The sequence below is a fragment of the Cervus elaphus genome, chromosome 14 (genome assembly GCF_910594005.1).
Source record: "Cervus elaphus chromosome 14, mCerEla1.1, whole genome shotgun sequence".
Taxonomy (NCBI): Eukaryota; Metazoa; Chordata; class Mammalia; order Artiodactyla; family Cervidae; genus Cervus; species Cervus elaphus.
The window spans coordinates 32753807-32776569 of NC_057828.1; the positions used below are offsets into that span (position 1 = coordinate 32753807).

The 22763-nt window shown below is 39.2% G+C and overlaps 1 protein-coding gene and 1 non-coding gene across 2 annotated transcripts in view; both read left to right on the top strand.

The window, feature by feature from the left end:
* The window catches only part of SMYD3 (SET and MYND domain containing 3), a 709727-nt gene that overhangs the window by 59709 nt on the left and 627255 nt on the right, over window positions 1-22763 (top strand). The gene's annotated exons all lie outside the window — the stretch shown is intronic.
* Window positions 812-883, top strand: TRNAC-GCA. Its single transcript has one exon. It is a non-coding gene; the product is annotated as a tRNA-Cys (tRNA).

The following is a 22763-nucleotide window of genomic DNA, read 5'->3' on the forward strand; positions in this document are numbered from 1 at the left end:
CATCCTAAAGGAAATCAGTCCTGGGTGTTCATTGGAAGGACTGATGCTGAAGCTGAAACTCCAGTACTTTGGCCACCTCATGTGAAGAGTTGACTCATTGAAAAAGACCCTGATGGTGGGGGGGATTGGGGGCAGGAGGAGAAGGGGACGACAGAGGATGAGATGGTTGGATGGCATCACCGACTCGATGGACAAGGGTTTGAGTAAACTCCGGGAGTTGGTGATGGACAGGGAGGCCTGGCGTGCTACGATTCAGGGGGTCACAAAGAGTCGGACACGACTGAGCGACTGAACTACCTACCTAACTAACTAACTAAAAATCAGGAGTGGTTTTATAATTTTTTCAAAAACATGTTTGACATATACTGACATGGTCATTAACTTTTGTTTTTTGACCTATTTGTGTGGTTATTATTTATATGAGTAAACTTAATATTTAATAATCCTTCTATTCCTAGACTGAACATTTTGTGCTCATAGCATATCTTTCATTTAACATATCCCTGAGTTCTTTTGGGCATCACTTTTAGAGTTTTTACAGTAATTTTTAATATCTTCTTTGTCAGATTTTGGTGTCAGTATGATGCTGTAAATATTTGACAGTTTTCTTTCTTTCTCTATACCCTAAAAAAATTTAACTTGTTTTATGTCTTCATTTAAAATTTTAAAAATGTTATATCAGGAAGGGAACTGAGAGATTTTGTCTAGTTGTCTTAATTTTACAGATGAAGACCCAGTGACTTGTTTATAGCTGCTTGATGGCAGCTGCTTGGGATGTGGAATTAGGGCTGTGCCACAGAGGCAAGGACTGTTCCTGGTAGCTCAGTTGGTAAAGAATCTGCCTGCAATGCAGGAGACCCAGGTTTGATTCCTGGCTGGGAAAGATCCCTCGGAGAAGGAAATGGCAACCCACTCCAGTGTTCTTGCCTGGAGAATCCTATGGTCAGAGAAGCCCGGCAGGCTACAGTCCATGAGGTCGCAAGAGTTGGACATGACTTAGCGACTAAACTATCACCACAGAGGTGAGGAAATAACATTTACTGAGCATTTCACTTAGGTATTTAAAACCAGTATCATAGTTTTGATGTACTCATTAGATGTGGGTTTGCTTATTTGAACATCAGGGTAAAAATCATATTGTTTTTTAGAAGCAGATCATTTACAAGAGCAGTTTTAGGTTCATAGCAAAGTTGAGTAGAAAGTACAGAGCCTCCATATACCTCCTACCCCCACTGCACGGGCTCCGCCACTGTCAACATCCCCCATCAGAGTGGTACACTTGTTATAACTGATGAACTCACACTAACACATCATTATCATCTAGAGTCCATAGTTTACATTAGGGTTGAACATTCCATGGGTTTTGACAAATGTATAACTACATGCTTCCACTAATAAAACACCACACAGAATAGTTTCGCTGCCCTAAAAATCCTATGCTCTGCCTATCAATCTCTCCCTCCTCCCAACACCTTGAGACCACTGATCTTTTTTTTGCTATCTCTATAGCTTTGCCCTTTTCAGAATGTAATATAGTTGGAATAATATATGTAGCCTTTTCTGACTAGCTTCTTTTACTTAGTATAATATGCATTTAAGTTTCCTTAGTTCTTTTCAATGGCTTGATAGTTGCGTCTGTGTGTATGTGTGTGTGCACGCATGCATGTTGAATAATATTCCGTGGCCTGGATAAAATTCTGTTGGCTTTGGATGGCTGAATGCCTTTACTGAAGACCATGTCTCAGTCTTCTTTTAATCCTTAGAATCTAGTCAGTCAGCTTACAGATGTTTACTGAAAGCTACCCAGGTATATCAGGGTTCTCCTGGTGGCTCAGCAGTACAGAATCCGCCTGCAATGCAGGAGACCTGGATTCTGTCCTTGGGTCAGAAAGATCCCCTGGAGGAGGGCATGGCAACCCAGTCCAGTGTTCTTGCCTGGGAAATCCCACGGACAGAGGAGCCTGGTGGGCTACAGTCCATAGGGTTGCAAAGTGTTGGATACAACACACGCATGAACAAAGTATATTGTCACTCTTCTTGACTCTAGTGACACAGCAGTGATCAAAACAGTCATGATCTTTGCCTGTCCTCATGGAACCTGGCATAATTTCCAGAACCTATCAGATGCCTCGTTAATGTGATTGAAATGGGTTTGCTCATGGTCCCTCAACCCAGTTGGACATTTTCTTAAGGAGTTTGCAGTCATGGTAATGTGCATTTGTTTCCACTAGGTGGCGGTAGCGTCATGTAGCCAGAGCAGTTTGCCCCGTAATTGTCACTAATTGCTTATAAATAAATACACTTCTCTTTATAATAAGTAAAATTTAAATCTGTTTATATTAATTAGAATGTAATTACTAATTAAAATGAGAACTTTTAACACACATTTCAGGATGAATTCCAGTAAGTAAAATTTCTCATTTTCGTAAGTTTGTCTTCCTTTGTTTAATAATGAAACATTTATTGGGATTTGGCCACGTGCTAGGCATTGTACTGTTGTTGGGGATTTAGAATTGAATACGATTTCCTTTTTGTCTTTGACATGTCAAAGTTTGATGAAAGAGATAGGAAAAGAGATTCAAACGTACAATGAAATGTGTACGTGTTAAGTGTACCGTTAGATGAGTGTTGACAAATGTATATACACGTGAAAGAAAGTTAGTCGCTGAGTTGTGTCTGACTCTTTGTGACCCCCGTGGACTACCTGCCAGGCTCCTCTGTTTGCGGAATTCTCCAGGCAAGGATACTGGAGTGGGTGGCCATGCCCTTTTCCAGAGGATCTTCCCGACCCAGGGATTGAACCCAGGTCTCCTGCATTGCAGACAGATTCTTTACCGTTTGAGCCACCAGGGAAGCCAGAAAGACATATATACACGTGTGTAAACCCAAATCCCTATCACGTTATAGATCATTACCGTCTTGGAGTGGCTATTTTTAAGGGCCATGTGTAGGCTGAGTTAACAGAAGCCTGTTGACAGAGAAGTAAGGGTGATCAAACCAAGCGTTTGATCACCCTGAGAGAGTAGTAACCTGGTTTCTTGAATTACTGTTTATTAATTTAAATTCAGTCCTTTTCAGTCCTAGATGTACTTTAGATCTGTGTGTGGGATTTTACATGAGCTGGTTTTGGTGGTTTTCTGTCACTTGCAGTCAGAACATCACTTTCATGCTCTCCTTAACTTTCTAAGATGAGGGACTTGGCACCATATTGCTAATAACATAACTTAGAAACAAAAAATGCTACCAACCTTAATAGCAGGTTATTGAATCACAGAGTTAAGTGTTTCAATGCTGAACACTGTAGCCGAATCACAGCAGCTAACTTCACTGAGGACTTATTCTGTGCCAGGCGCTGTTCCTCTTCTGTGTTCATCATCTCTTTTTAGGGCAGTTAGCAGTAGGTAGTTACTGTTTCCTCAGTCAGGAACATTGGCAAGGAAGCTGATGTTCAAAGAAATTATAGAACTTCCATAAGGTCATAGCTAGAGGAGTCAGATCTTGAAACCCAGGTCTCTCTGGTTCCAAAGCAGCAACCCCCCCCCGCCCCGCCCCCGTCCGCAATATATCATACTGTCTTAGAAGAAGGGATTTTTAAGATATGGAGCAGAAACACCACAAAAATAAAATGAGGACCTCCCCTCTTTTTATCCTAGTTGTGGAAGTAAATGAAGACCAACCAAACAAGACCAGCCAATGGCTATTCATTTAGTGCTTGCTCTAACAAGGGAATCAGCCATGCTTGTATTTGTCAGAGATTCAAAGGCAAATAGGGGAGTGGGAAACCTTGATAGTGGAAAGGAAGGTTCAGGTGTGCCTTGGTGGGAGACTATTTGTGTGGGGAAGCTGTAGGCAGGCTAATTAGAAGCAGGTCATCCTACGCGATTGGGCTTTCTGGATGGCTCAGTGGTAAGGAATCTGCCTGCCAATACAGATCGATCCCTGGGTTGGGAAGATCCCCTGGAGAAGGAAATGGCAACCCACTCCAGTATTCTCACCTGGGAAATCACCTGGGCAGAGGAGCCTGGTGGGCTACTGTCCGTGGGGTCACAAAGAGTCGGATGTGTCTGAAGAGTAGCACAGGCTACATTCTCTGGAAGGTGTAGTGATAGATGAAGCAGTGGAACCCAGGCCAGTTTGACTATAAAACTCATGTTCAAGTAAACTTTGTGTTTTGTTCATTTTGTTTCAATAAAAACCAACCGACCAAACAACAGCAAACTAAAACTGTAGTAGTTTCCTAGGGCTGCCTTAACAAATTAATACAAATTCGATAACTTCAAGGAAAGATGTCTTTCCTCCTAGTTTTGGAGGCTAGAAGTCTAAAATCAAGGTTTGGCAGGGCTTTCTCTAAACATTGTATTGAGGAACCCTTTCTTGACGCTTCCTAGCTTCTGGTGCTCCCAGAAATTCATGGCATTTTTGGCTCCACAGTTCCACTCTCTGCCTGTGTTGGCGTGTGGCTTTCTTCCCCTATGTCTGTGTCTGCTCTGTGTGTTCTTGTAAGGACGCCAATCACTGGATTTAGGGCCCGCCTAATCCAGTATGACTGTATCCTCACTAATGACATCTGCAAAGACCCTGATTCCAAATAAGGTTACATTCTGAGGTTCTGGGTGGCCATGAGTCTCGGGGCCACACGGTTCACTCCAGTACAACACCTTTGTGAAAAGACACTTGACCGTAAACCAGAGTCTGTTTTTGGACCGCGCCGTTCCTTTGGTATGTGTATCGGTCTTTATGGCAGTGTACTGTCTTGATTACTCTAACTTTGTAGCAAGTGTTGGCATCAGATAGTGTGAGTTCTCCAAGTTCATTCTTTATAAAAATTGTTTAGGTCCTTTGCTTTTTCATATACATTTTAGAACCCGTTTGTCTGTTCCTATAAAGGAGCATGCGGGAGGTGTTCCTTGGCTTGTGGTTGCATGACTTCAGTCTCTGTCTCCATCTTCATGTGGCCTTCTCTTCTCTCTGTCTTCTTTTCTCCTGTCTCTTTTAAGGACAGTTGTCACTAGATTTAGGGCCGACTCAGGTAATTGCAGATGGAGCTCATCTCCTGATTCTTAACCTCTTTACATCTGCAAATATCCTTCTTCCAAATAAGGTGAGTTTCACAAGTTCCTGGGGTTAGGACACGTTCATATTTTTTTAAACCCACTCTAAGAACCATGCTCAGTCTCCAGCTTAAAAAATTGTTTTATTATAAAATGCAAAACAAGGGGCTTCTCTGGCCATCCAGTGGTTCAGACTCTGTGCTTTTGCTGCGGGCGCGGGGGAGGGGGGGTGCTGGCTGGGGAACTAAGGTCCCACATGCCCTGCAGCCCAAGGAGGGGAAAAATACAAAGCAAAAACAAATCATAGTTATGCCCTGAGTATATGATGAACGTCAGGATTCATTCTTTTCTGATCTTACATCCTGCAACTACCCCCAGCTTACTGGACTCCAGCCACACTGCCTTCTTGCTGATCTTCAAACATTCCAAGTAGGCCCCTTGCTCTGTTCCCAGGGCTGGGGTTTCTTAACCTCCAGATGCTACAAGCTACTCAATCAAATTCATCTGAGTCTCTGCCTCGTGTTATTTCTTTGGAGGGGTTTCTCTCTACTCTAAATACCAACTCTATCATTTTTCATCCCATACACTGCTTTGTTTTTCTCCTAAGCACTTACCCCCATCTGATATATTACGTAATTATTTTTCTTTCCAATTTTGTCTTCATAATGAATAATGTAAGCCCCCTGGTAGTAGGGACTCTGTTGTTCTTTAATATATCCCCAACACTTAAAAAGGCATCTGGCACATGGTTAATACTTGAAAAATTTTTGAAATAATTTGAATGAATGAGTAGGTGATTTTCTTCAGTAGAGAAATAACCTTAAAAAAGGTGACTTTAATCATACTGTATTAAGACTCAGATTTTTATGTTTTAAATTTTTTTTTAATTTAATTTATTTTTTACTGCACTGGGTCTTCGTTGCTGTGTGCAGGGTTTCTCTAGTTGTGGCAAGCGAGGGCTGCTCTGCAGTCCGCGGGCTCCTCGTTGCGGCGGCTTCTCTCATTGTGGTGCACAGGCTCACTAGTTGTGGTGCACAGGCTTAGCTGCCCCATGGCATGTGGGATCTTCCCGGACCAGGGATCGAACCCATGTCCCCTGCACTGGCAGGCGGATGCTTTATCACAGGACCATCAGGGAAGTCTCAAGACTCAGATTTTTAAAAAACAGCAGCTTAAAGAATTTGCTAATTGTCAAATTTGGGGCAATTTGAGTATTAAGAAAGAATAATAACTCTGATTGTAGCATTTAGAATAGGTAACAATCCACTAGTCTGTAAGCCCTGGAGGAGAAAATGGCAACCCACTCCAGTATTCGTGCCTGAGAAATACCAGGAACAGAGGAGCCTGGCAGGCAACAGTGTAGTTCAGTTCAGTCATTTAGTTCTGTCCAACTCTTTGCGACCCCATGGACTGCAGCACGCCAGGCTTTCCTGTCCATCACCAACTCCTGGAGCTTGCTCAAACTCATGTTCATCATGTCGGTGATGCCATCTAACCATCTCATCCTCTGTCACTCCCTTCTCCTCCTGCCCTCAATCTTTCCCAGCATCAGGGTCTTTTGCAGAGTCAGCTCTTTGTGTCAGGTGGCCAAAGTATTGGACCTTCAGCTTCATCATTGTTCCTTCCAATGAATATTCAGAGTTGATTTCCTTTAGGATGGACTGGTTGGATCTCCTTGCAGTCCAAGGGACTCTCAAGAGTCTTCTCCAACACCATAGTTCAAGAGCATCAATTCTTCGGCGCTCAGCTTTCTTTATGGTCCAACTCTCCCATCCATATATTATTACTGGAAAAACCATAGCTTTGACTAGACGGACCTTTGTCGGCAAAGTAATATCTCTGCTTTTTAGTATGCTTTCTAGGTTGATTATAGCTTTTCTTCCAGGGAGCAAGCATCTTTTAATTTCATGGCTGCAGTCACCATTGGCAGTGATCTTGGAACCCAAGTAAATAAAGTCAGTCGCTGTTTCCATTGTTTCCCCATCTATTTGCCTTAAAGTGATGGGACCAGATGCCATGATCTTAGTTTTCTGAATATTGAGTTTTAAGCCAGCTTTTTCACTCTTCCTCTTTCACTTTCACCAGGAGGCTCTTTAGTTCCTCTTTGCTTTCTGCCATAAGGGTGGTGTCATCTGCATATCTGGTTGTTGATATTTGTCCCTGCAATCTTGATTCCAGCTTGAGCTTCATCCAGCTTGGCATATCGCATGATATACTCTGCATACAAATTAAATAAGCAGGGTGACAATATACAGCCTTGACATACTCCTTTCCCAATTTGGGACCAGTCTGTTGTTCCATGTCCAGTTCTCACTGTTACTTCTTGACCTGCATACAGATTTCTCAGGAAGCAGGTAAAGTGATCTGGTATTCCCATCTCTTGAAGAAGTTTCCACAGTTTGTTGTGATCAACACAGTCAAAGGCTTTAGTGTAGACAGTGAAGCAGAAGTAGATGTTTTTCTGGAATTCTCTTGCTTTTTCCAGTGGATGTTGGCAATTTTATCTCTGATTCTTCTGCCTTTTCTAAATCCATTTTGAACATCTAGAAGTTCTCAGTTCACGTAGTGTTGAAGTCTTGGTTGGAGAATTTTGAGCATTACTTTGATAACATGTGAGATGAGTACAATTGTGCGCTAGTTTGAACATTCTTTGGTATTGCCTTTCTTTGGGATTGGAATGAAAATTGACCTTTTCCAGTCTTGTGGCCACTGCTGAGTTTTCCAAATTTATTGGCATACTTAGTGCAGCACTTTAACAGCATCATCTTTTAGGGTTACATTCCATGGGATCGCAAAGACTGGGCATGCAGACATTATTATTATTATAGTCCATAGTGGTATTCAAAAAGGGTAGTCGAGTAAGGCAGAAAACAGAGGAAATCAAAAAGCCAAGCTCTACCATAGAAACAGAAATCCCCCATGTAAGTATAGATGGATGATAGAGCATCCCCATTGTGAAATATTCTCTCAAAAATGTTTAACTTGAGGCTAATCAAGCCTGTACCAGATTCAATATTTTAGGAAACACGGGGGATAGAAAAACAAGGTAAGTGCCTGAAGAGGAGAATAGTCAAGTTCAAAATACATGACATTAAATAAAGAGTTTCCCAGAACTTTTCAAAATGTCATTGTCATAAAAGAGCAGACTCTGTGTGTGTGTGTGTGTGTGTGTGTGTGTGTGTGTATGTGTATGAGTGGGTGGGTGGATTGGTGTATCTGAGAGAGAGAGAGAGAAACTATTCTTTACCCTCAAAAAAGCTAAAGAGACATAATTGCCAATTGTGATCTATGAAGTTAGATTGGATCCAGGTTGAAGGGGGTTAAAACAAATGTTCTTTCACCCACTGGTGAAATCTGAACACAAACTGAATAATAGATAATACTATATAATTGTTTATTTTCTTGGGTGGAGTAATAATTTGTGATCATACAAAAGATATTAATCTTAAGAATGTTAAGAATCACATGCTGGAGATTTTAGGGTGAAATATGATTTCTGCAGCTTTCAAGTGGATGAGCCAAAGAACATCCACGTTTATGTATGTGTGGAGAGATGAAGCAGGCGTGGCAAATTGTTAACAAACGTGGAATTAGGGGAAGGATATAGTAGTGACCATTGTATTTTTTTCCCCCCTCAACTTTTCTTTTTGAAAAAAGTGGGAGGAAAACAATTTTCTTACAAAGCTGGGAGTGAAAGAGTAGAGCTTGGTAATCCAAGTGATGATTACATGGCAATTAATTCCCCAGGGAAGATGAGGCTGCCTTGAACTGGGAAAGGATGTTGAATGAATTGACTAAGCATGAAGCTGACCTGTCCCCTGTGATTTATGATGTGTGTGTATCCGTATCGCTCTCCTTATGTGTGTATTTCTGTAGTCTATATGGCTGAAAAGGAAATATTGGAAAGACAGTCATCCTTTTATTGAGAGAATCAATCTTAAAAGACAGGTACAACAACTTTAGGTAGGTGGCCTGTGAGTAAGTTTCTCTCTCTGATATTTGTGAGAGCAGCTCTGGTGATTAGATTTGTTTTCAAAGATAAAAAAAAAATTTTTTTTCCTGTTTTTATCTTTTCATAAGCCTGAAATTTCCCTCTGGCTTTTATAGTCAATAATCAATTTTTCTGTCTTGAAGGAATTTGAATCATGCTACTGATTTTACAAGTATTCTTTTTTTTTTTTCATACTGCATTTCATTACTGAACATTAGTAAAGTTTATGGAACCAAAAAAGTATAGTACACACTCTAATCCACTTTTTTAATCACCAACCCAATTTCTCAGAAAAGACAAAACATCACAGATTTTTTTACAATTAAATCTAGTTTCCAAAGCAAACATTATAATGATAACAATGCATTTAATACTTTAGTAAAAATTTCATTTATAGGATATGGTTTTGAAAGATGTATATCTTTTTTTTAAATTACCAGCTTATATATCTCTATCTTTATTCTTTTTATTTTATTTATTTATAATTGAAGGATAACTGCTTTACAGTATTATATTGGTTTCTACCTAACATCAACATGAATCAGTCATAGCTTTACCCATGTCCCCTCCCACTTGAACATTCTCTAAGTTATGGTGTGACAAAATTAACTAGGGTGCCAATTCTAAATTGCTATTATGCAGTAATAGAAATTCCCTTTTAATAAAGCAGTGCCATCAGATTTCTTCAGCTTACAGAGGTTCATAAAATTTATCTCCATATGGTACCAATCTCAATCATAGATAAGTATTATTGAATTTTTAGAAATGAAACTTCTCATGGGAAGAGATCAAAGAGTTAGCTTGAATGGGTTTAGATAAACAGCATCTCTTGATACTATCTCTAATGTGAAAGTCATCATTTACTAAAGATTAGTACGTTGCAGGAGAAGAAGGGGATGACAGAGGATGAGATGGTTGGATGGCATCATCGATTTGATGGACATGAGTTTAAGCAAGCTCCGGGAGTTGGTGACGGACAGGGAAGCCTGGCGTACTGCAGTTCATGGAGTCGCAGAGTTGGACACGACTGTGTAACTGAATTGAACTGAACTGAACTGAATATGTTGTCCGGGCTTCCCTGGTAGCTCAGCTGGTAAAGAATTCCGCCTGCAATCCAGGAGACCCTGGTTTGGTACCTGTGTTGGGAAGTTCCCCTTTAGAAGGGGTAGGCTACCCACTCCAGTATTCTTGGACTTCCCTGTTGGTTCAGATGGTAAATGTGGGAGACCTGGGTTTGATCCCTGAGTTGGGAAAATCCCCTGGAGGAGGGCATGGCAACTCACTCCAGTATCTTGCCTGGAGAATCCCCATGGACAAAGGAGCCTAGTGGGTTGCAGGAGCCAGTCTATGGGGTTGCAAAGAATTGGACATGACTGAGCAACTCAGCACAGCATAGCACACAGTGTATTGTCTCTCCCAGATCCCAGAACTTATTGGATAATATAGCCTTTTTATTTTTGACATTCTTTGAAGGATTATGTTGTTTATATATAGTAAATTGTTGCACCTTTTCTTATTAAATAGAATTATTTCTAGAGTTGTCTCTGCTTACTTTCTGTTTGCTGCATGTAATGATGCACTCTGTTTCATAGTTTGTCCACTAATAACATAAGCCATGATTTTGGACTCCACTTCCACAAAAGCATTGGGAGACTGTGCATTATCTTCTTTGCTCTTTCAATATTTGGTCTTTGTTTTTAGAGGCAACTGATATAATTGCATCCTGGGTCTCTGATTTACCTTAGCAAATGGGGAGGTAAAGATGAAAGAACAAACCAGTTCTAGAAAGGTTTTAAAAAATGAAATAGAATTAACTGTCTGTGGTCTTGAATGAGCTTGATCTGTGGGACAATTCATTGATTATATGTTCATATGTTGTTTAATCTTAACAGATGTATAGTAATACCTTACTTTTTGTGAGTCATTTAAGTTAGTTTCTTCATGTCTAGGACTTTTTTTTTTTTTTTTGAATGTCCACTCAAAGGCAAAGCTCTAGGCTCATTTCAGAAGTGAAAATGTTTGTGAAATTAAGCCTAGGTCATTCAGACAAATTAAGTTCTTATCTGCTCTAAGCTTTCCCAGACAGATGGCTGGCTGGAAGTCCCCTCCATACTTGCACAAATTAAATTCCAAATCTCTTGGTTTGCAAAAGACTCTCTGTTCACACCTGTAGGGGTTTTCTAACTAAGCTCTCTTGAGTTCATTTCCTTTGTTAACTGTGTCAAATACTATTAGACTCTGGCCACCTTAAACTCAATTTGAAATTCAGATAAAGATTTGAGAGTAGCTTAAAAAATAGCAGAATCTTATTAGTGCTGTTTACCCCTTAGGTCAATAGTAAGAAGGGATGATTCTTATGTTCTTAAACTGTGCTGTGATTGGGGTTAGATTCATGGAAGTCAATTTTAGAGACATAGGATGCGCCTGTAATTGAAAATGTCTCCATTTTGTCTGAGTTGACTTGATTTTGTTAACAGTGCCCTTACTCACAGCCTACATTACTGTCTGTTAGCATTGATTGAATGTTTATGACATGGCAGGTTTTGTACTAAGTGTCTCTTGCTATCTCATCTAACCTTCACAACAATTCAGTGAAGCACAGTTACTTATAACATAGTCATCATCATGACCTGATGACCATCACTCCTGCTTTATAGTCGAGGAACCTGAGCCTTAAGGAGGTAAAGTACTTGTCATATATCCTACTTTGTTGAAATATGTTCCTTTTTTATCCAGTTTGTTGAGAGTTTTTATTGTGAGTGGATGTTGAATTTTGTCCAGTGCTTTTTGTTTCATGTACTGAGATGATCATATGGTTTTTTCTTTCATTTTTTGAATGTGATATACCACACTTATTAATATGCATATGTCAAAAGTCGTACTCAATGAGGAAAGACTGAAAGCTTTTCCTCTCAGATCAGTAAAAAGGCAAGGGTGCCCACTCTCACCATTCCTATTCAATATAGTACTGTGAATATATAGTAGCCAGAGCCATAAGGCAAGAAAAGAGGTAAAAGCCACTGAATTGAAAAGGAAGAAGTAAAATTGTCTCTGATTGATGATAGCATGATCTTCTAAGTAGAAAATTCTAAGAATGCCACTAAAAAAATGATAGGACTATTAAATTCAGTAGACAGGAGGAGCCAAGATGGCGGAAGAATAGGACGGGGAGACCACTTTGTCCCCTACAAATTCATCGAAAGAACAACTGAACGCTGAGCAAACTTCACAAAACAACTTCTGATCACTAGCTGAGGACATCAGGCGCCCAGAAGAGCAGCCCATTGTCTTCGAAAGGAGCAGGACTGAACTAGCCAACCTGAACAAGAGACCACATCCGCCCACCTGTGTCAGGGCGGAAATTTGACACTGAGGAGACCGGCAAACAGAAGCCAAATAAACAAAGGGAACCGCTTCAGAAGTGACCGGTGCAACAGATTAAAATCTCTGTAGGTAACACCGACTACACCGGAAGGGGCCTATAGATGTCGAGAAGTGTAAGCTGGAACGAGGAGCTATCTGAAACTGAACCGAACCCACACTGATCGCAACAGCTCCAGAGAAATTCCTAGATATATTTTTACCTTTTTTTTTTAATTAAATTTTTTTCTTTTCTTTTCTTTTTTATTTTTTCTCTTTTATTTTCTCTTAAAATTCATTATTACTCCCCCATTACTCCTTAACTTTCATTTTCATATATTTTTACGATTTTTTTAATTAGGAAAAAAATTTTTTTTTTCTTTTCTTTTTTTTTTTCTCTTATTTTCTTTTAAAGTCCTCTATTACTCCTCTACTACTCCTTAATTTTCATTTTCATTTCACTATAACCTTGAAAAAAAAAAAGAGAGAAGCCCTATTTTTAAGCTGAACTTCATATATATTTTTAAAATTTTTTGTGTTTTTGTTTTTATTATTGTATTTTTAAGAGTCTAACCTCTACTCTAGATTTTTAATCTTTGTTTTTCAGTATGTGATACAAATTTTGGACATTTAAGAATCCAATATTCAGTTCCCATTTTTATTCAGGAGTGTGTTGATTACTCTCTCCCACTTTTGCCTCTCCGTTTTCTACCTCAGAACACCTCTATTTCCTCCTTTCCCCTTCTCTTCCCAGTCCAATTCTGTGAATCTCTGTGGGTGCCTGGGCTACGGAGAACACTTTGGGAACAGACAACTGCGTAGATCTGTCTCTCTCCTCTTGAGTCCCCCTTTTCTCCTCCTGCTCATCTCTATCTCCCTCCTCCCTCTCCTCTTCTTCATGTAACTCTGTGAACCTCTCTCGGTGTCCCTCACGGTGGAGAATCTTTTCACCATCAACCTAGAAGTTTTATTATCAGTGCTGTATAGTTGGAGAAGTCTTGAGACTACTGAAAGAATAAAACTGAAATCCAGAGGCAGGAGACTTAAGCCCAAAACCTGAGAACACCAGAAAACTCCTGACTACACAGAACATTAAGTAATAAGAGACCATCCAAAAGCCTCCATACCTACACTGAAACCAACCACCACCCAAGAGCCAATAAGTTTCAGAGCAAGACATACCACGCAAATTCTCCAGCAACGCAGGAACATAGCCCCGAGCGTCAACATACAGGCTGCCCAGAGTCACACCTAACACATAGACCCATCTCAAAACTCATTACTGGACACTCCATTGCACTCCAGAGAGAAGAAATCCAGTTCCATGCACCAGAACACTGACGCAAGCTTCCCTAACCAGGAAACCTTGAAAAGCCAATCGTCCAACCCCACCCACTGGGTGAAACCTCCACAATAGAAAGGAACCACAGACCTCCAGAATACAGAAAGCCCACTCCAGACACAGCAATCTAAACAAGATGCAAAGGCAGAGAAATACCCAACAGGTAAAGGAACATGAAAAATGCCCACCAAGTCAAACAAAAGAGGAGGAGATAGGGAATCTACCCGAAAAAGAATTTAGAAAAATGATAATAAAAATGATCCAAAATCTTGAAAACAAAATGGAGTTACAGATAAATAGCCTGGAGACAAAGATTGAGAAGATGCAATAAATGTTTAATAAGGACCTAGAAGAAATAAAAAAGAGTCAATTGCAAAGAATAATGCAATAAATGAGATCAAAAACACTCTGGAGGGAACCAAGAGTAGAATAACAGAGACAGAAGATAGGATAAGTGAGGTAGAGGATAAAATGGTGGAAATAAATGAAGCAGAGAGGAAAAAAGAAAAAAGAATCAAAAGAAATGAGGACAACCTCAGGGACCTCTGGGACAATGTGAAACACCCCAACATTCGAATCATAGGAGTCCCAGAAGAAGAAGACAAAAAGAAAGGCCATGAGAAAATACTCGAGGAGATAATAGCTGAAAACTTCCCTAAAATGGGGAAGGAAATAGCCACCCAAGTCCAAGAAACCCAGAGAGTCCCAAACTGGATAAACCCAAGGCGAAACACCCCAAGACACATATTAATCAAATTAACAAAGATCAAACACAAAGAACAAATACTAAAAGCAGCAAGGGAGAAATAACAAATAACACACAAAGGGATCCCCATAAGGATAACAGCTGATCTATCAATAGAAACCCTCCAGGCCAGAAAGGAATGGCAGGACATACTTAAAGTAATGAAAGAGAATAACCTACAACCTAGATTACTGTATCCAGCAAGGATCTCATTCAGATATGAAGGAGAATTCAAAAGCTTTACAGACAAGCAAAAGCTGAGAGAATTCAGCACCACCAAACCAGCTCTTCAATAAATTCAGTAGACAAACTCTAATCTAATGTATAGCACGGTGACTATAGTTAGCAATGCCATATTGTATATTTGAAAATTGCTGAGAGAGTAGATTTTAAAAGTTCTCACCAAATACACACAAAATTGTAATTGTGTGAGATGATGGATGTGTTTACTCACTGTGGTGATCATTTCATAATATATACACATATTCAATCTTTATATTGTATACCTTACACTTGTACAATGTTATATGTTCAATGATATCTCAATAAAGGTCATCCAAAAAGAAAAAGAAATTTGTTTAAAAGTCACAGTACTCAAGTGGTAGAGCTGGAATCCAAACTCTGAGCATGACGATTACAAAGTCCAAGCTCAGCCCTCACTATGTTGAACCTGTGTATCTTAGAGCTTTTACTGTGTTGCCCTGTATCTTGATTCTGCGTCTTTGGTTAGGACTTTATGACTGATAGTTTTCAGTTTATGTGCCTGACTTTTCATTTTGAGTTCCACTCTGGAGCTGTTCTTAGGTTAGTAGTCTTCAGAAGGGGATATATATACACCTGGCATTTCATGGAAACTTTCTAGGGATTTTGCATGCAAAAGTAGTTTAAATGGTATTTAGTTGCTCAATGCACATATCTGCTTTCCTGAAATAGTTTGCCTGAGAGCACTTGTGGTTGGCTGGTCCTCCTTTCCTACCTTCCCCTTCACAAATTGCTTTTCTCCTACTTGGCCACAGAATCACTCATGCTTCTCACCCAGCATGAATCTTTCAGTAGTTGATTGCTTCCGGATGCAAAATCCTCTGGCTCTCCAAACAAAGGCACCATTTGGCAATTCTTAGCTCCTGAGTGAGACTCTATAGCAAAGCAAACAGAGCTCTGGTCAGAATCCTAGATGGGACAGGGCCTTATTTTATCTTGGCAACAAATGCACCACAGGTGTCCATGACTTATTTCTTTTAGAGTTGAACCTTGATTTCTGTGTGTATAGAGAGGGGGAGGGGTTACTGAGAAGGCAGATTAGCACATTTATTTGAAATGAAAAATGAAGTCAGGCTTTCTGAAAGATAATAAGTTTGATTTGGTTTATTGATTTGCCAGTGAGGACATGCTTAGCAGTTAGATTGTTTGGTAAGCATATTTCACAAGTAAATGGGTGAAATCTACAGTAACCAGGGTTGCAACAAAAATATATTTGAAATACTATTGGCATATATATATATATATATGTACATGTAATAATAATAATATAATATAATAATATAAATGTTATTCAACCATAAAAAGAAAGGAATCTTGCCTTTTGAGACAACATGAAGATCTGGAGGAAGTTATGCTAAGTGAAATAATCCAGACACAAAAAGACAATACTCTATGATATCATTTATGTGTGAAATCTCAAAAAGTTGAACTTATAGAACCAGTGAATAAAATGGTAGGTGCCAAGGGGTGGGGGAAATGGTGAGACCTTGATCAAAGGGTACAAACCTCCAATTATAAGATAAATAAGTTTTAGAGAGCTAATGCATAGTATGATGACTATAGTTGGTAGCACTGTATTATGTACTTAGGATTTGCTCAGAAACTAGATCTTAAATCTTCTCATCACGAAAAAAGAAAATAACTATATGAGGTGATAGAAATGTTGATTAATTTGATTGTGGTAATCATCTCACAATATATATGTATATTAAATCATTGTGTACACTCTGAATATACAATTTTTCTTTGTCAATTTTATCTCAGTAAAACTAGAAAAAATAGAATACATACATAATATATTATATATATATGTGTATATATATAATGTTGGAAATTCTTCATTAAGGTTATGATTAAAATTTAAGAGGTCAACTTAAAAATGTCAGAGGAGTACATTCTTTTAGTAGGTGCAAAAGCAAAGAACTTGAAGCACATGGTGTTTGATGGCTGTGCCCTTTTTACCTATATCAGCCTTGATCAAGACTGGTTAGAGCCCCTGTTTGTACAAGGAAGGATTTAGGACTGACTTCTCCTAAGTGTTTTAAAATTAGATTATGTATTTGAAGCACTGTAATTAAATCAATCTCAGTTGCCACATCTCTTTCCTTAGAGGCTGCCTTTTAGTGTTACATGTGAATCAATTGTATAGGAGATGGTTTCTGTTTGAGGAGTTATGTTCTAGAGCTTCCTAATAGATTCAGATTTCAAATTTTATTGATGTCTGGCTGTGTGTTAAATTCTGTTAGACACGTTGGTGGATATTAAACTTGTAGTAGATGGAGAAATGTCTAGTTTGAGGATCACACTCAAAGGTATTAAAGAGTTTAACAGTTAACTATAATCTTATTCCTTGATGAAACCAGAGCTGATTGGCAAGGGGAAGTTGAGCAAAACTTCTTATGCCAAATATATGTAGGTGAACCAAAATGTTAATGCAAGGAGTAAGAGAGTAAAAAACAAAAATGACTACAAGGAATACACAAAAAAGTAGAAATACCACAGTGTTTTCATTTAAATAAGAACATTTTAAAGACAGTGAGTTTCAAGTTTGAAGTCAGATTTTGGACCATTTTGTGTGGGAAGTTGGTAGGCAAGAATCCTAGAGAGTAGAGAAGGTAGCCTGAGGTTAGATGGACACAGTGGTTAGGTGCCCAGTGGGAATACTAGCCTTCTTTCTCAAGTCGTCAGGTTCCTGCCTGAGGTAATCTCCTATGGCCATCCATCCATTCTCTTTTTGCATTGCTTCATCCCCCAGAAGCTTTGAGGGAGTAGAACCAGTGTTTGCTTTAATGATTTTGCTTTATCGGTTAGTTATAGTATATAGCTATATCTATAAACCTCTGGTCTAGTTTCATACCTGCTTCAAAAGTGTTTTGTTTTAAAACTTATTCTCCAACTGGTCTCCAGTTCAGCATCCATACATTAGGTTATCATAAAATTGTCTTTCTTTTTCTCATTTTCTGTGTGACTACTTTTACTCTTTTTACTTTTTCTTACTAAACCTTTTCAGTTGTCTTTTAATAAACCTAGGGGGTGGGATAGGGAGGAAGATGGGAGGGAGGTTCAAAAGGGAGGGGAAATATGTATACCTATGGCTGATTCATGTTGGGGTTTGACAGAAAACAGCAAAATTCTGTGAAGTAATTATCCTTCACTAAAAAATAAATTAATTAAAAAAATTTGCCTTAAGGGCACATAATTTTTGTCCTCTGTGCTCTAGCTTTGATGGATTGTTACATTACCCCTTCTTGCCTGATGAAAAGGTACCTCATGGTATGACTCAAATAACACCTCCACTGTGCTCCCATAGTTCTTATATAACACTTCTCATATGATATAGTGCATAATTTATAAATTGGATTTCTCGGCTAATTTGTGAGAAGCATAATGGTATCTGTCATTCTTCGTTGCTTTTCTTGGAGCCTATCCCATGGTAGACTTTTTATGCTTGTCGGTTGAATGAATGGATATATGTGAACATCAAAGGCATTAAAGAGAAAGATGTGGAAAAAAAAAAAAAGCCCAATAATAGTATTATTCAACATTTATGGTATGTTTCTTATGTGCCATAATAAGTGTTTTGTGTGTACTAACTCATGGAATCCTCACGACTCCATGAATTACTTCTCAAATTTTATTTCTTAAATTAAAGACAAGTGAGAGTGGCTTAGAAACTTGGCCTTAGTTCATTCTTAATTGAAAATCCAAAGGAGCTTTAAGTCTATTTTGGCCCACTCTAGGTGACGTTATACCCTCAAAGTTAAGACTCTGGGTTCTAGAGCCAGGCTACCTGGATTCAAATTCTGGCTCTGACTTTAATTAGCTATGCAGGTTATTAGGCAAGTGTGCCTTCATTTGCTCATTTGCCAGGAGGATGACAGTAGAATGTACATTATGTGATTATTGTGGATACTGAATAAGTTAACTGTGGTCTTGGAAAAGACTCTTTCGAGTCCCTTGGACTGCAAGGAGATCCAACCTGTCAGTCTTAAAGGAAATCAGTCCTGAATATTCATTGGAAGGACTGATGCTGAAGCTGAAACTCCAATATTTTGGCCACCTGGTGTGAAGAACTGACTCCTTGGAAAAGACCCCGATGCTGGGAAAGATTGAAGGCAGGAGGAGAAGGGGATGACAGAGGATGAGATGGTTGGATGGCATCACCAACTCGATGGATATGAATTTAAGCAAGCTCCAGGAGTTGGTGATGGACAGGGAAGCCTGGCGTGCTGCAGTCCATGGGGTCACAAAGAGGCGGACACAACTGAGTGACTGAACTGAATAAGTTAATGTGTGCAACACACTTAGGCAGTGCCTATTAAAAGGAAACAGCCACTAAATGTTAAGTATTTTTATTTCACAAATGACTCTATTGACACTTTTACTTAATACAATTAAATGTCTTGAATGTCAGATTTGTGGCTGTCTTCTTTGTGAGCTTTTTCAGAGGAGAAGGCTCAACGATATAGAGAATAAGGAATATATTCTCCGTGTTCCTCACTGTTAGTTGCTCAGTCATGCCCAACTCTCTGCAGCCCATGGACTGCAACCCACCAGGCTCCTCTGTCCATGGGATTTTCCAGGCAAGGATACTGGAGTGGGTTGCCATTTTCTCCTCTGGGGGATCTTCCCAGGGATCAAACCCGGGTCTACTGCACGGCAGGCAGATTCTTTACCGACTGAACTACCAGGGAAGCCCAGGAAATCCTATTCTCCATAGGATTTAAAAATGACTCAGACCCTAAGATTTCAGTCTTGTTAATTTAGGGAAATTAAGAAGCCACTCTTTGTCCTTGTTTCAGTGTCCCTGTTGAGACACTAGAATGTTTTCCAGTTTCTTGAAGATTTCCAAGCTTCAGTGATGTCGGAAAAGGAGTGACCTGTGGTACTTTCCTCACAGGGATCTTGTGAGGGTGAATGGAAATGGCTTGGAGTGCTGTGACCACACGCTCTGTCACGTTGTCTCAAACCATGACCCTGCCCTGTAGGTGAAGTGACCTTGAAGCAAAGGTATTATGGTACTTTAATAAGTAAACATCCATGAACGAAATCTAAGAAAGAACCACCTTAGAATGACTTTTACCTGCAATGATCCTCTTTAGAGACTTTTCACTTTGCTGTGAGTCTCCTAGTGAGGTCTTTCAAAGTCTTGGGGAAAAGTTTTCTCCTCATAGGCCTGTAATATGTGAATGCTTATGGATGGCAGGCCAAGGGGAGAGGCACAAAATGGAGATTAAGGGTTACCTATAGTTTGCTTCTGCATAATGTGACCAGATTGGAGGGCCTTGTTTCTCCCATTAACAGGTGTGCACAATTCCCAACGGCCTGAAACCAAGCAACAAGCATAGATATCTTTACAACACATGGCACCAAGGGCATTGTTCCATTCACGAAGGGATTTCTTCCTCTCTCAGGAAAATACAAAAGAAGGGGTAAACCAGGACATTCAGAAAGACGGTCACAGATGAGAAGTCTCCAACCCTGTAATTATGAAAGGGATTTTGTGAACTTTTTCTGTGAAAGCTCGTGCTGCCGCTACAGGTTGTTTGAATTACCCCTCTCTACACTTCTGTATGGTAGTCAAATGCGAGGCTTTCTTTTCGAGTCACATCAGTGTCAAGATTTTCAACTTTACCTTAAATATATTTGTATTCCTATTTTAATTTAGTTTTTGTACTTAACAATTTTTTTTCATAGACATGCACTTGTTGATTTGAGGAGAGTTCCCACTGAAGTTCTGCCTGAAAGACTTCTGTACTTGACTTTGTAATTAAAAAAAAAACTACTATTGTAACCATTTGTCCTGCAACCCTAAATATCACTAAATATTTAACACTCAGTTGTTCATCAGTATAATGAGTATTATGATACCCTCTCACAGGCTTTTTGTGAGGATGAAAGAACTTATGGAGAGAGCTAACTGTAGTTCTTGGCAGACGATAAGGACGTAATATATGATAGGTATGTATCTTTGTTAGTCATTTTTTAATGATATTTAATGACATGGGACACATAATCATGTTGAATTATAAAAGTAAATTACAAAACTGTATCCTGGGCCCTGAAAAAGAAATCTTATGTATTATTTTGTGTGTGTATTGATTTTACAGTGGTTATCTTTCTAGGTAATTGCATTATTATCTTATATTTGTTTTTCTCATTATTTCACAATTTAAAAAACTCCCCATAGCCATGACTATTTGAGAGAAATTTTTTTTCTTTACTCTCTTCCTTTTTTTTTTTTTCCTTCTTCTTCTTCTTCTTTTTTTAATTAAGAATGCTGTTGAAAACTGTCATGACTGCCTACAGAAATAATGTTTAACTCTTTTTGGCCAGAGGATAAATCGAAAATACTTACCCCTCTTTAGGATAGGATGTTTACTTTGCAGGATATATTGATGACATTTGGTGGTATTGGTGAAAGAAAAATGCAGAATTAGAGGGTGGCTGGTCATTATATACCTTCCCGAAATCTATTTTGACATTTTGGAAACATTTCCACAGTAGGTTTTTATCTGTGTGAGGTAATATTAGATGACCTGATCTGCCAATCAAATTTTTATTTCTCACATGTTACATTTGGGTTAAAAGAAGATAAAATCTTGACTGATCCTATGGTAATAAAATTTCTATCAGAATTTCACATAAAAACCACAAAGTTTAGTAATGAGTGTCTTCGTGTGATGATATTAAGAATTTTAGAGTATATAACATAGCCCCTTCTTTTTAAACAATTGATAGTGTAGCTTGAATAAAATACAAAACTGGACTCAGAAGCAACCGTGGGAAATTATGCATTATTGCTAGAATAACTTAAAAAGTGTTTGGAGAAATTAAATTTTAGATAGAAGTAGACCTTTTATTTTTACTCCCGTAATTCAATTCAAGAAATGGTGACTGTAGACACTGAGATTAGAAGCTTAGTGAATGCACTGGAAGTTCTGAGGAAGTTTGAGTTCTTAGGTAGGTTACATAGAGTCTCTGTGCATACTTAAAGTTCAGTTCAGTTCAGTTGCTCAGACATGTCCAACTCTTGGCGACCCCATAGACTGCAGCACACCAGACTTCCCTGTCCATCACCAACTCCCAGAGCTTGCTCAAACTCATGTCCATCGAGTCAGTGATGCCATCCAACCATCTCATCCTCTGTCATCCCATTTTCCTCCTGCCTTCAATCTTTCCTAACATCAGGGTCTTTGCCAGTGAGTGAGTTCTTCACATCAGATGGCCAAAGTATTGAAGCTTCAGCTTCAGCATCAGTCTTTCCAATGAATATTCAGGACTGATTTCCTTTAGGATTGACTGCTTGAATCTCCTTGCAGTCCATGTGACTCTCAGGAGTCTTCTCCAACACCACAGTTCAAAAGCATCAATTCTTCAGTGCTCAGATATCATCATAGTTAGATAATTTGGGTGGACTAAAGCTTTTCCTTGGGTTATTACAAATTCTAAATTAGCAGAACTGAAGAAAATGAAATCTTCTCAGACCTAGGATATGCTGGACGTATGACTTTATATTCAGACCCATACCTGGCCGTCTATTCTTAGTGATGGGTTGTGGTGATAAGGACATTTGTCTGGCAGTCAGAAGGTTCTGGGTTGCTTCTAGCACTAACCTTAGCTGTGTACCCAGACAATCTAATTGTCTTGTTTAGGTTGTAGTAAAGTGTATATAGCATCAAATCAAATGTATCACCTTAACCATTTTTAATTATATGTTTTAGTGGCATTAAGTCCATTCATATGGTTTTGCAACCATCACCACCATCCATTTCCAGAAATCTTTTCATTTTACAAACCTGAAACTTTGTACCCATGAATAGTAACTTCCCCTTCCCCTTTCTGTTTTCTATGAATTTAACTACTCTAGTGAGTGAATGAGTGAAAGTTGCTCAGTTGTGTCCGACTCTTTGCAGCCCCAAGGACTGTAGCCTGCCAGGCTCCTCTGTCCACGGAATTCTGCAGGCAGGAATACTGGAGTGGGTAGCCTTTCCTTTCTCCAGGGGGTCTTCC